The sequence below is a fragment of the Megalops cyprinoides genome, chromosome 18 (assembly GCF_013368585.1).
Source record: "Megalops cyprinoides isolate fMegCyp1 chromosome 18, fMegCyp1.pri, whole genome shotgun sequence".
Taxonomy (NCBI): Eukaryota; Metazoa; Chordata; class Actinopteri; order Elopiformes; family Megalopidae; genus Megalops; species Megalops cyprinoides.
This window is the reverse complement of record NC_050600.1, coordinates 14973958-14985326: the sequence shown is the minus strand read 5'-3', so window position 1 is coordinate 14985326 and position 11369 is coordinate 14973958.

Below are 11369 nucleotides of genomic sequence, written 5' to 3'. Positions count from 1 at the left end.
TGAGCTAGCAAAATTGATTAATTGACAATTAAATTAATATTCCTCCCTTAATCCAATTGGTCAGGACTGCTATGGCTCATGTAAATGATGATATGTTCAGTTGGTTAAGTTTGTTTTGCAAGGAACTGGTTGACATGAATTTAGAATTGTATTTTATATTTTTATAGTCATGCCAGTGTCATGCAGTGCAAAATTGTATCAGTTTCCTTATCCTGCTCATTGTTTACAAGCAGATATCACTTTCAAGTAAATATTGAAAAACATTTATACCATAAATCTGCTCAAAGACCAAAAACAGATCACTTCATCACATTAGCAAACAATAAGGTTCATATCACTAATACAGTACAGAGATATATTACTAATGGCCTGCACGGAAAAGCTAAAAGTGGAATAAAATTAATAATTTTGAGGCTCTGTCATCACCCATGGGCAGCTACAGACCAAATATTCATTACGAATGGTATTATAACCCAAGAATGCCTCCAAATATTAACTATAAAGTAGATTCCATGACCTGTGCCTAAAATCAAATTATACATTTAAAATATCTCCATTGCCTTTGGCAGGAAACTGAATATACCCACTAGTGTTGTGTGAGAAGACAGACATTGTTGCGTGACAAGGGCTTTTGTCATAAAAGTCAGCTGTCCATGGGGACTTCAAAGAAAGACTCAATCAGTTAATCTCCAATTAAAATGCTCTTTCATATAAGAAAAATACAGACATCAAGAGATGTATAGATCCTGATACATGTTGTCACACAAGGCCATAGCTGATCCACACACAGTCATACAATGATGATATATAACCTCAAAGCCAAGCAAAGCAACCGTGTAACTGAGCGTTGCAAAGCCAAGAAAATCCATCTCCTCAGCCCGCTCTGATAACTAAATTCATTACTTCACTCAAAACCTTTCCAGTAATTTTAGCATTTTTACGGCTCCTGAAATTGCCGACATCTCTACTAAGACCACTGTATCGCTTTAGACACGGCCATCAGTCTTTCCTCAGTTTCACCCTGAGCAGCTGAACTAGATGGGTACTACTGTAAAGGTCATCTAGGAAGAGACCTGACAACCTTGATATCTAGTATCTACTATCTGTAAAGGCTTGCTTTTTAGCCCTCCTAAACAAAATGGAGATGCACAGAATATTAGGAATACCAGCAGCAGGTGATGGATCTCTTTTTATTAATTTTATTAGCACCAATAATTTCTCTACGCAGTCATTCCTTCGCTTACATATGAAAAGGATTTTTTTAGACAGCAATCCATTTTTAATTGCGTTTTAATCGTGTGATTGGCTGATTTAGCTTTTCTGGCTCCTGGAGCATCCAGCTGCCTAATTCAATCTCTTGTTCGTTTGGAAACTAAATGCTCGCGTCAGGGCTTTTGTTTACTTTTGCTGCTTTATTTTATTTAACTGAAGGTGAGTTAAGGTGAATGAAATCAGGGTGGTGACTGGGTTTAAGCTGGACAAAGAAAAAAATCAGTCTGTGATGTTTTTATTGCTGTGTGGGTGGATGGGGGATCTACCAGAGGACTGTTAGACACTAATGTGGAGGTGGTGTGGTGGTGATTGGCATCTATCTATCTATCTATCTATCTATCTATCTATCTATCTATCTATCTATCTTATCTGTTTGTCTGTCTGTCTATTGTCTGTTTGTCTGTCTGTCTATTGTTTGTTTGATGATATGTCCAACAGTTTGTGTGCTTTACTTGGATGGACATATGCATTTTGGGTTATGGCAGAGACAGCTGTTAAATGTGTGTACTTCTCAATGGTTTATGTGCTGTGAGATCTACTCACAACAGCTGACCCAAGGTCATTTTCCTCAGCTTCGACCAAACACCACTCAAATTGATCCTTAATTTAAGAACATGGGAGAGCTGTTCTTAAGTGTTCATTATAATTCTATTACAGTTATCTTCAAATACTATAAATTATATAAAATGGTAATGTAATAGCTTTTTGTGTGGTAAGAGAGAAAACAGTTTGTTAAACTGTATCAACGGAAAGTCCACCATGCACCCAACAAGAGAATAATGTGCAATTGTACAGTGTATATCATACATTTCTGACAACAGGTACTTGAAGATTCAATAGTAATGTAAACATGGTGCTAAATACACATGTACAATTACAATATAATGTGTAAACCTGTAGAAAATCAGAAGTCCTGCCACACATCAACTGTGGTGATGCCAAAAAAAAGAATAAATCTGTGACTGAACACATACATGCACACACACAGAAAGGAGTTGTTAGATAATTATGTGTATTAATCATTAAATTACTTTCTAAAATGCAAGATGGAACCTTTCAGTTTTCATTGCAAATGCTTGAATGTTGACAGTTACATTTATAACAACTGAAGTGCTATTTATAATACATGCTATCATGTATTTATAGCCCTCTCTTTCTTAGGTTATTTAAAGTCATTGCATAATAAATGATGAATCTTGATCTTTTAAAAAGTCATGTTGTCTCCTGCTTTTTTGCACTTCTCCTAAAGTGTAGCACAAAAAGTGTTTAATCTCTAAATGCCATGAGATTTAAACCCAGTTCTAACGACAACATAATAAACCTTAAATGATTTGTTTTCCCTCCTGTTTATCCTGAAGAGGAAATAATAATCCAGATATTGACTTTAGCAGAGTCTCAAGAATCCCTTTGACACACTTGTCTTTTAAAATCAGATAGTGAAAGCCAGCAGTGATGTCTCAGAGGACAGGGAAAGCATTGTGATGATAAGATTTTTAACAGGTGAAGATTTTGCCTTATTATAGGATGTTAATTTATGAGAAACCCTTTGCTTTTCTTTATGAATGTAGCTGACATCATTTAACATGACAAGGAAAGGGGTTTGCTCAGATCCATACAACTCAGTTTCATAATCCAGCCACATTTCAATTTCACATACAAACATAATCAACTATTTGAGAGAATGTGTACAGCAATTGTATAAATATAATATATACCTGTAATTATGATTATAATAAAGAGCATCAATAAATAACAATGAGGCTGAGCACAATAAGGATAATCCAGTATAGGTATGAAATCAAATAATGCAGTATTGCACTACATGAAAATAGAGCAAAAAGTAGATATATCAAGTGTATTCTTGAGTCTTTAACTGGAGAGTACAATGTATTTTCTTTATTTGACATGCAGTTCTTAACATAAGAGAACCTAGCTGCAAGCTCAAAACAGGGAAGGTCCAATACAAAGAAGGTTGAGAGTGAAATATGCATGAATGTGTGCAGGTCTGAGTATTCCTAGACAAAGGCGGCTGCAGTAGAATGACAAAGTTAACTTTAGCATTTATGAATACTGTATGACTACAAAATATACCTTTAGGGAAGCAAATGCAGGACATGACTATAGTTTCCAGTGAGATAATATTATGTGGGGTTATGGACTTAGCCCTCATCTGCAGGATTATTCAGTATGATTCAATAACACTGTTGCATACATTGTACAAGCATCTGTGGCCTAATGAAGCTGCAAGTAAGTTCTGTGTGAATAACTGAGTTTAGATCGTAGTGCCCTGCTTACTCAAACTTTACTGACAGCCAAACTTTCTATCCCAATTTGGTATTCCTCAAAAGCTATTACCAGTCACTTGTCTAACTAATGCATGTTTCATTCTGGTATAAAAATACACAGAGGAAAGCAATTCATATCACATTTCACACTATTTTGATTAAAATAACAATATACCATGTATTATATAAACTGCCACCATATCCCTCTATATAAAACAGAAAATGTGTTATTCTAGGTAAGGGTTACCAAAAATGTCAAAGCAGTTTTCTGAAATATATTGTGGTACATGTTCTCCTCTCACCTGGTACCTCATGTTCAGATGAACACAGGTAAAATCCTATCAATCACAATGATGTTTGTCTGAAGAATGAGGTGAACCTTGTTGGTTTACATTGAGATCGGTGGGAGATTCATGCTAACAACCACATGTGCTCTAAGAAGGCTCATTGGTTTTACTATTATGAACACATTCAGTCCAGGCCCGAACAATAACAATATATACATGCATTCTAAATGACAAGAAAAGAAAGAAGAAATATGTATGTTCTAACAAGGTCTATTCTTGATGAAGTGTACAGTACTTTGGCATATTATTTCTAATGCATTTATCTACTTGATCATCAACAAAGAAAACATTGCTTATGAGCTTACTTGCATGAGTTCATTTTGTGAACAAGTTCTGACTGAACAAATGTGTGCATATAAATATCAATAATTTTCACTAAGGCATTTCCACATTCACTTGTGCTACTGCATGTGCAACACTACTGAAATGGTGTCCCATATCACTGTCTATTGCTTTCTCTTTCAAATCTGGAAAAAAAAGTACGAGAATTCTTTGATATATGTGTTTCAAAGACAAACCTAGAACTGGAATATGTTTTGTACACATACTTAATCATTATGTTTTGAGATGTTGTGGTGTTATTTCGAATATAAGTCAATGATTTGTCTTAACACAGAAAGTACAAATTGCAGCACAGCACTACTTTGCTCATCCTTAGAGCTCTCAGTAAGAAGCATATACATCCATCACTCATACGGATCCGTGGTCTTATAAGCGACAGCCCACACACTACGGCACAAACATGCTGCTGTCTCTTTCACAGCAGCCTCTTGACTCGCTTCACCTCCAGCCATGCATTTCAACTTTCCGTTTTTCTTTGGGAAAGAGGGAGGCGCGGTGGTCTCCCTGGGATCAGCACTCTAAAAGCATCACTCTCGGCATCCCCAGTGAAGACCGCTCTCAATTAGGGCCCTGCACCACAGGACGTTTGAGAGGGTTCAATGTCGATTAGGGAGTTTCTTCAATAGTAACTGCAAATGCTTCAGTCGTCATGCATTATGGACCTGCTAGCTGAGTCTGTACTGTGCACTCATGATTCTATTCTTTCACTGATTACTAGTTTAGGATGTTTTGTGATAACCTGGAACACTTGTAGGACATGATTTTGTAGGTTATGATTTTAGAAGTCTGACACAAAATATTACAGGATAAGTATTTTTTTTTATCTCAGAGTAAACTGTATGAACATAAAACACAGACGGTGACATTATTGTCAGAGCTCTTCACAAGTTCTTATAATTTATGTAGTAAAGCTACATAAAGCTAAAGCTAGGTGAATTTATAGATTACAGCAGGTAACTCTTCACATAAAAGCTTTTGTAAAAGTATGTAAGACCTCTGTTTAAGGACCAACGCTCACATACAACAATCTGAATCCAAGCTGTCTTTGTGAGGTCCAGTGTGATACCAGGTGAGTAGACCTTAGATCAAAAAATAATTTCTAGTATGTAGCACAAAATGCTCCTGATGTTTTTTTTTTAGTTTTACATGTATAATACCATGATTTGTTTTGTTGTTGTTGATATTCCTAGAGCTGCATATGCTTGTGTGATGCTGGGTGGATTTATTCTGGAGCAAAGGGGGCTAGTCCTACATTTTTCGACCGCTGACAGAGATTCCTGTTGTTTTCTAAAGGGAGTGGCAGACATGCACTCCCGTGAGACATTGGCAATGAACCCAGATGTGGCTGATTGCTTTAATCAGGCCTGATACAGAGACACAGCATCCATGGACACATTATTTTCTGGTGCTTCACAGCCCTCCTACCATAATTGCTGACTTGATAAAGGCCTGCATTTCCTTGTGAAAGGGGAATAAGAGACTCAATTAAAAGTGTTCCTGAGTTTATTGTGTTCTTGTCCAATGACAATCCAGCACGGTAGCCACGCCCAGCACAAAGCCACAGGTTGCACATGGGTTGCAATTCTCTGTGCACGATTCAGCTGTGTGATGTGTGTTGTTCAAAAATTAAAACGTAAAACAGACTTGAATTTCCTGAAATGATGTGCATTTTAATTTTCAATCTGTTTGTCAGCAAGCGCTGGAACTGCAGCACCATTGAAAGCTTCCATTGAACCTGAGCTTAGACACCCAAACCTTTCTCTACACAGACAGGCAACACACCTGCAGGTAATGGAATATCAAGAGCACTTGCAGGTGGTTGGAAGCCAGAAGGGTATAAATTGCTCTCCCAGCTGAGGTTTCCTCAGCAGGGTTTCTGTTAAAATTGGTACTAACTTGTTAGATTAAAAATGTTGGCTGGTGGGTAGGGTTTCTTGGCTTTTTGTTAGAAATCATCTAAACTCAGTGGAAATATTTTTGGAGTTATAGCAATAGCTCTGTTGCCTTGTTTTTCAGAAGCTCTCTGTGAATTTGGCTTCTAGTTTGTCTGTAATGTTTTGGTATTGACTTTCCTCTTTATTGTTCTGCAGATATGTTGTGATCTGCAATTGTACAAGTGACAGTTTAGCTTGTGTCACTGTGAGTTCAGGATGAAGCGAATGCTAGTCATTTTTGGCACAGAGGCAGATGACATTAGTTTGGGTTGGAATTTTGAACCCCATGTTGCACAGTTTCCCCAGGAGCTGTGAGAACTTTAGTAAGGACTGTTGAGTGCTTTCTGGTGTTCATAAGTTAGAAGTGCTTACAAGATTGAATTTTTTTTTTTATTTTGTGGCACCTTAGCAGCTGAGGATTCACCTCCCCTTGGTTTAATTTTAAATCCAGAAATCAATACCTGTGCTGTACTTCATCCTTCACTGTATATCATAGTATATTCTGCTGGTCATCTTCACCCTCCAGGCAGTATGTAAGTGATATCTTACATATATGTCATGCACCAGAGAATATCACTTGAACATATATCAAGGAAGAAACTTGATATATGGTTCTGCTGTCTTCCATTGTGCAACATGGTGTATTTATAAATTTATCCTTGTTATCTGCACACATATACAAACACATTCTCGGGTCAGTGTAATGTTACGTCATCCCCCTGTCTCAGGCCAGTGAATTACACTGTGTCTATTAGCGTTGGAGTCAGCAGATCCCCTGTGGCTGTATTCATTGCCCAGTCTCCCTGCTGTACACAGATGTGCTTTATGCAGATGATTACATGGATAATATTCCTTTACATGGATTACTATGATATGGCTATGCCCCTCTTAGTTAATTGAATGTAATATTCATAAAATGCTGTGTAAATATTGATAAAATCATCTCATGAGTACATAGACATCTAATGTTAATATGGCTGTTAGCTATGCTTTTCATGTTGGTTTTACCTGCTGTTGTACATCACTTTGAAACAGAAGGGTGAAGCACACTTTGGGTGATTTATCTATGAACATCACTGCATATCATGTTCTCTAAATATTAATAAACATGCAAATATAGGATAAATTTGACAGTGTTTTCAAAGGAATGAAAGGGGTGGGGCTTGGTGTACATGGATGCAAGTTTTGCTCTGCTGTTTGTGCCTGCAACTGCATTTGAGCATCATCATTCAGTGTCATTAAAACAAAATAATGCATATCATGTGAATGGGATTTCATAAAAAAGCATACTCATGCCATGACAATCCCCTAAGCCTCCACTCATAAATGTTGTAAAAACCAGCACAATGTAAATAATTGTATGATGTCATAAGCTTGAAAAGGGGAAAAAAAAGATCTGCCATTCCTGTGTGTAAATGGGGGATAGTTGGTTGTGTTGGTTGTGGGGACATCTGAATTGATATTTTAAACCTGATCTGATCTCTCAAAATGCCCTTATACACCTGCCTAGAGATGACTGGTCTCCTAAGCACATCTTTTTGTATGCTGCTGAAACTCCAGAAGATGTGACAGTTGGTGTTAAAGTTGATGAAAATTACATTTTAAATGTAAACAGACTCGTTGTGTTTTTATAATATTATGAAAATGTTGCATTAATTGGGGTGACATTTACTAATAAATGCTGACACAGTTGATAAAAATGTAAAAGATCTGTTACAAGTCTAGTGGTACTTTTTCTCATATGTAGCAACACTACTTGACAATCACAACAAGACAAACATTCAGACAAGGGATACCAGGAGTGCTGGTAGAACATTAACAAAGTAAAGTCTGTCTGTCATACTGTGTGAACTCAACGTCACAAAGTGCATTTGTTTATTTTATTGAACTCACTATTTCTGTCTTTCCAGGTGGTGGAGTATGCTCACTTTAAATGCACACACTCTTTTTTCTGTTCATCAGCAAGAGTCCTCTTGTCTTTGAATGGTCAAAACTTCCAATAATTGCAGTGTTCCGCACGTCACAGTAACTCAGCACTGGTGTTGATCAGTTTGAGTGAAGTTTTACTTACCAGTTTGATTGCTGAGACAAGGAGAATGTGAATGTCAGTGCCGCCAGCAACAGTAATGTTCAAATACACTCATCCACATTTTCTATTAGCTTCATTGTCATGCTTCACACCAGCTGAACCATGATTGAAAGCATTCAGTTTTTTCTCCTCACTTGCATTCTGAAAGTCTGGTAGTTTACTCACTTTCAACAAAGTTTTCTTAAATAAAGGAAACAGTCTGAAGCAACTTCTCTGGTATTTCTACATCATTGACCTGGATTCAGTGGGAGTCAGAAGGCCAAGCATCAATGGATTTGTTTAGTTTTCAGTCATTATTTGCTATCCCAGTCTGGGAAGTTATTTACGAATATAACTGTTGTAAAGAGGTTCTTTTAAAGCCCTGGAATATTATTCAGTCTGTATGCCACACCACCAAAGCAATCTTGTGATTCAATCCCTCAATTACTTTTTTACCACTGGTAGATTATGCAATTCACCCTACTTTCACATTTGAGACAATTCATAGTGCGGTAAATTTCAATAATGCCTCTGCACAGGCTAGTCACTTCTCATTAATTTTCCCCCAAATGAGCAGTGTTTCTGTCCTGAACGTATAACACTCATCAATACTCACTCACGGTACATAATGGGATTGCAGGTATGCCTTTCACTATGGTTTCCACTCTTTCCTGCAACATAAATATCATATCTGGTTACCATATTATTGAGTGTCAGGGGCTCCATCTTCCCTGTCCCCCTTCATTCCATACTGTGTTTGATGGAATGCAAATAAATATGTAAACCAGTTAGAAATCTTTACATTGACTTGACATGAAGGGCTTCACTGCCATCGTCTGTTCATGATTGGTATTGCATGTGGTCTTCAAACACAAAGGAGCATATTTCAACTCATAATGAGCATTCATATTTGTAACTGTTCACTTTTGAGATTTTTACTTTGTAATCACAACTGAAACATTTTCACAAACAATATTTACAAATGTATGTGTTCTTACACTTAATATTATGACAATCATTGTAGCTCATATTCAGTGAAGACTGAAAGTGTTGTGTGTAATGTAACATTACATTGCATTATATTACATTATTTACTGTTTCCATTTAGAAGACACGCTTATCCAGAGTGACTTACACTAATATTTAATAAAGTGGCATGAAAAAGTTGCACAAACAGGACACCACTAACCACACGTGAACAAGCGTCAGTGCAAACCATAGTGCTGAGATCACAAACATGTGCCATGATTGAAATGTAAGTACAAAGCAATATTTGCAACTTAAGGAAGATACCATTCCACATATAATGCTGACATATACTACATGGATGCAAGTAAACCTTCACATAACCAATTACATTAAATTTGGCACCAAAATTACAGCATTTCAGTACTGAGCTCATCCTTCTCAACAGTGCCCTACATAGGGAATCAAAAACCTGAGCCTGGTTCTAAGCTGCAGGTTGTGTTTTTCTCTACTGATGTACAAGGATATTTTTATGTATGTATATCCATGCAAACATACATAGATACCAAACAATTTTTTGGTCATGAATGTGTAGTTTTGTTTATAGGGCAGTATGCTCAGAGTGACTAAGGTTTGAAATGAGTGAGTGAGTGAGTGAGTGAGTGAGTGAATGCTGTATTTATTTATTCATAGAATAAATTGATTGATACATTTATTTAATTTATGGCAGTGACAAAGGATATGGGAAAAATGTAGAAGACATATAATCTTTTGTGTTACCACTGAGGAAACAAGAAAGGTGTGCATGGTAGCTATTCATGCATGCTCGGTCCAGTCCAGTTGTTTTGTTGTAGGGTAATTTTTTTGAATCCACCAATAGTGTCTTGAAAAGGCATGACAGAGACTGTTTGCTTCTTATTTGCTCAGACCAATTTGTTGACAAAGATATGACAAACTACCTCCCCTAAGACATAATGGTCCTTCTTCCAATATTTACCATATTGTAATGTACACAATACAGTATACATACACCTGTGTATGATCACAGAGTCCTTATAAGTGAACAAAAAAGCACAGAAATAAAGAGACGGACCCTGAAGTGAATTATTAACAAGTACACAGTGTATTTTATTTACGCAAGCAATTTGTTCCTACAGTTCAAAAAAGCCACCGTCAAGCTGTTGGCACATTTATGTACAAAACAGATTCATTTTACAGGCTCCTACAAAGCATTCTGTGTGAAAATACAAAAGACTAACACAAGGAGAAAGCTAGAAGCATCATCAGGTTAATACTGAATACTCAACATCATTACAAGAATCAGTTTCAGACATGGTTTGGAAATCATCACAAACTATAGAGAGACACTAATCAAACACTACAACCTAATATCATTTCCTATAATACTGTTAGCGTAGGAACTGTAATACTGCACATATCATAAAACAGTTGACCCAGCAAGACAAAGTGTAGAAAAAGAAAATACTTTTGAATCAGTAAAACTATTACCATTTAATGCATTACCATGCCACATATAACAACAAGGTTCACTGTCTTACCTAGTACAAGATTTGTCCATAACCAATGCTGCATGACTAGTTACAGTACAGAGATTTAACTCTGATTGAAAGAGAAATGCACTTACACCGAGAAAGAGCTCACAATGGTTTAATAAGTGCACAAAACTAGTTTTCTGAAACACTGACAAAACAAGAGTTGTCAGGCAACAAAATGACGTGACACCACTGCAATCCTATGGCAGTATGAATAGACAAGACATACTTAGGACTTGCCCCATTGTCTGGAACAATTTTTTTTTCAGTGACATTTAATGTTGTATAGTAAATAGCTTGGCAAACAGTTATTTTACCTCTCAGTTTTGATAGTCCCCTAATCGCTGTAGCACCACCGAAAGGACCATAATGCCAGTCACCTACTCATCTTGATTTTGTCACATTTTAAAACTGATATCTAAAGTGTATTCACTGAAGTGGAATATCTTCCGACCACTGAGATGTGCTTTTTTAACTCCTATGAAATGACCTGAAATTAAGTGTTTGACTTACGTATATATTTCTACATAGATATATACAGCGCAGAATACTGCCAAAACTAACTGCTTTTAATTGTATCTGTATTTAAAAATTCTACCTTT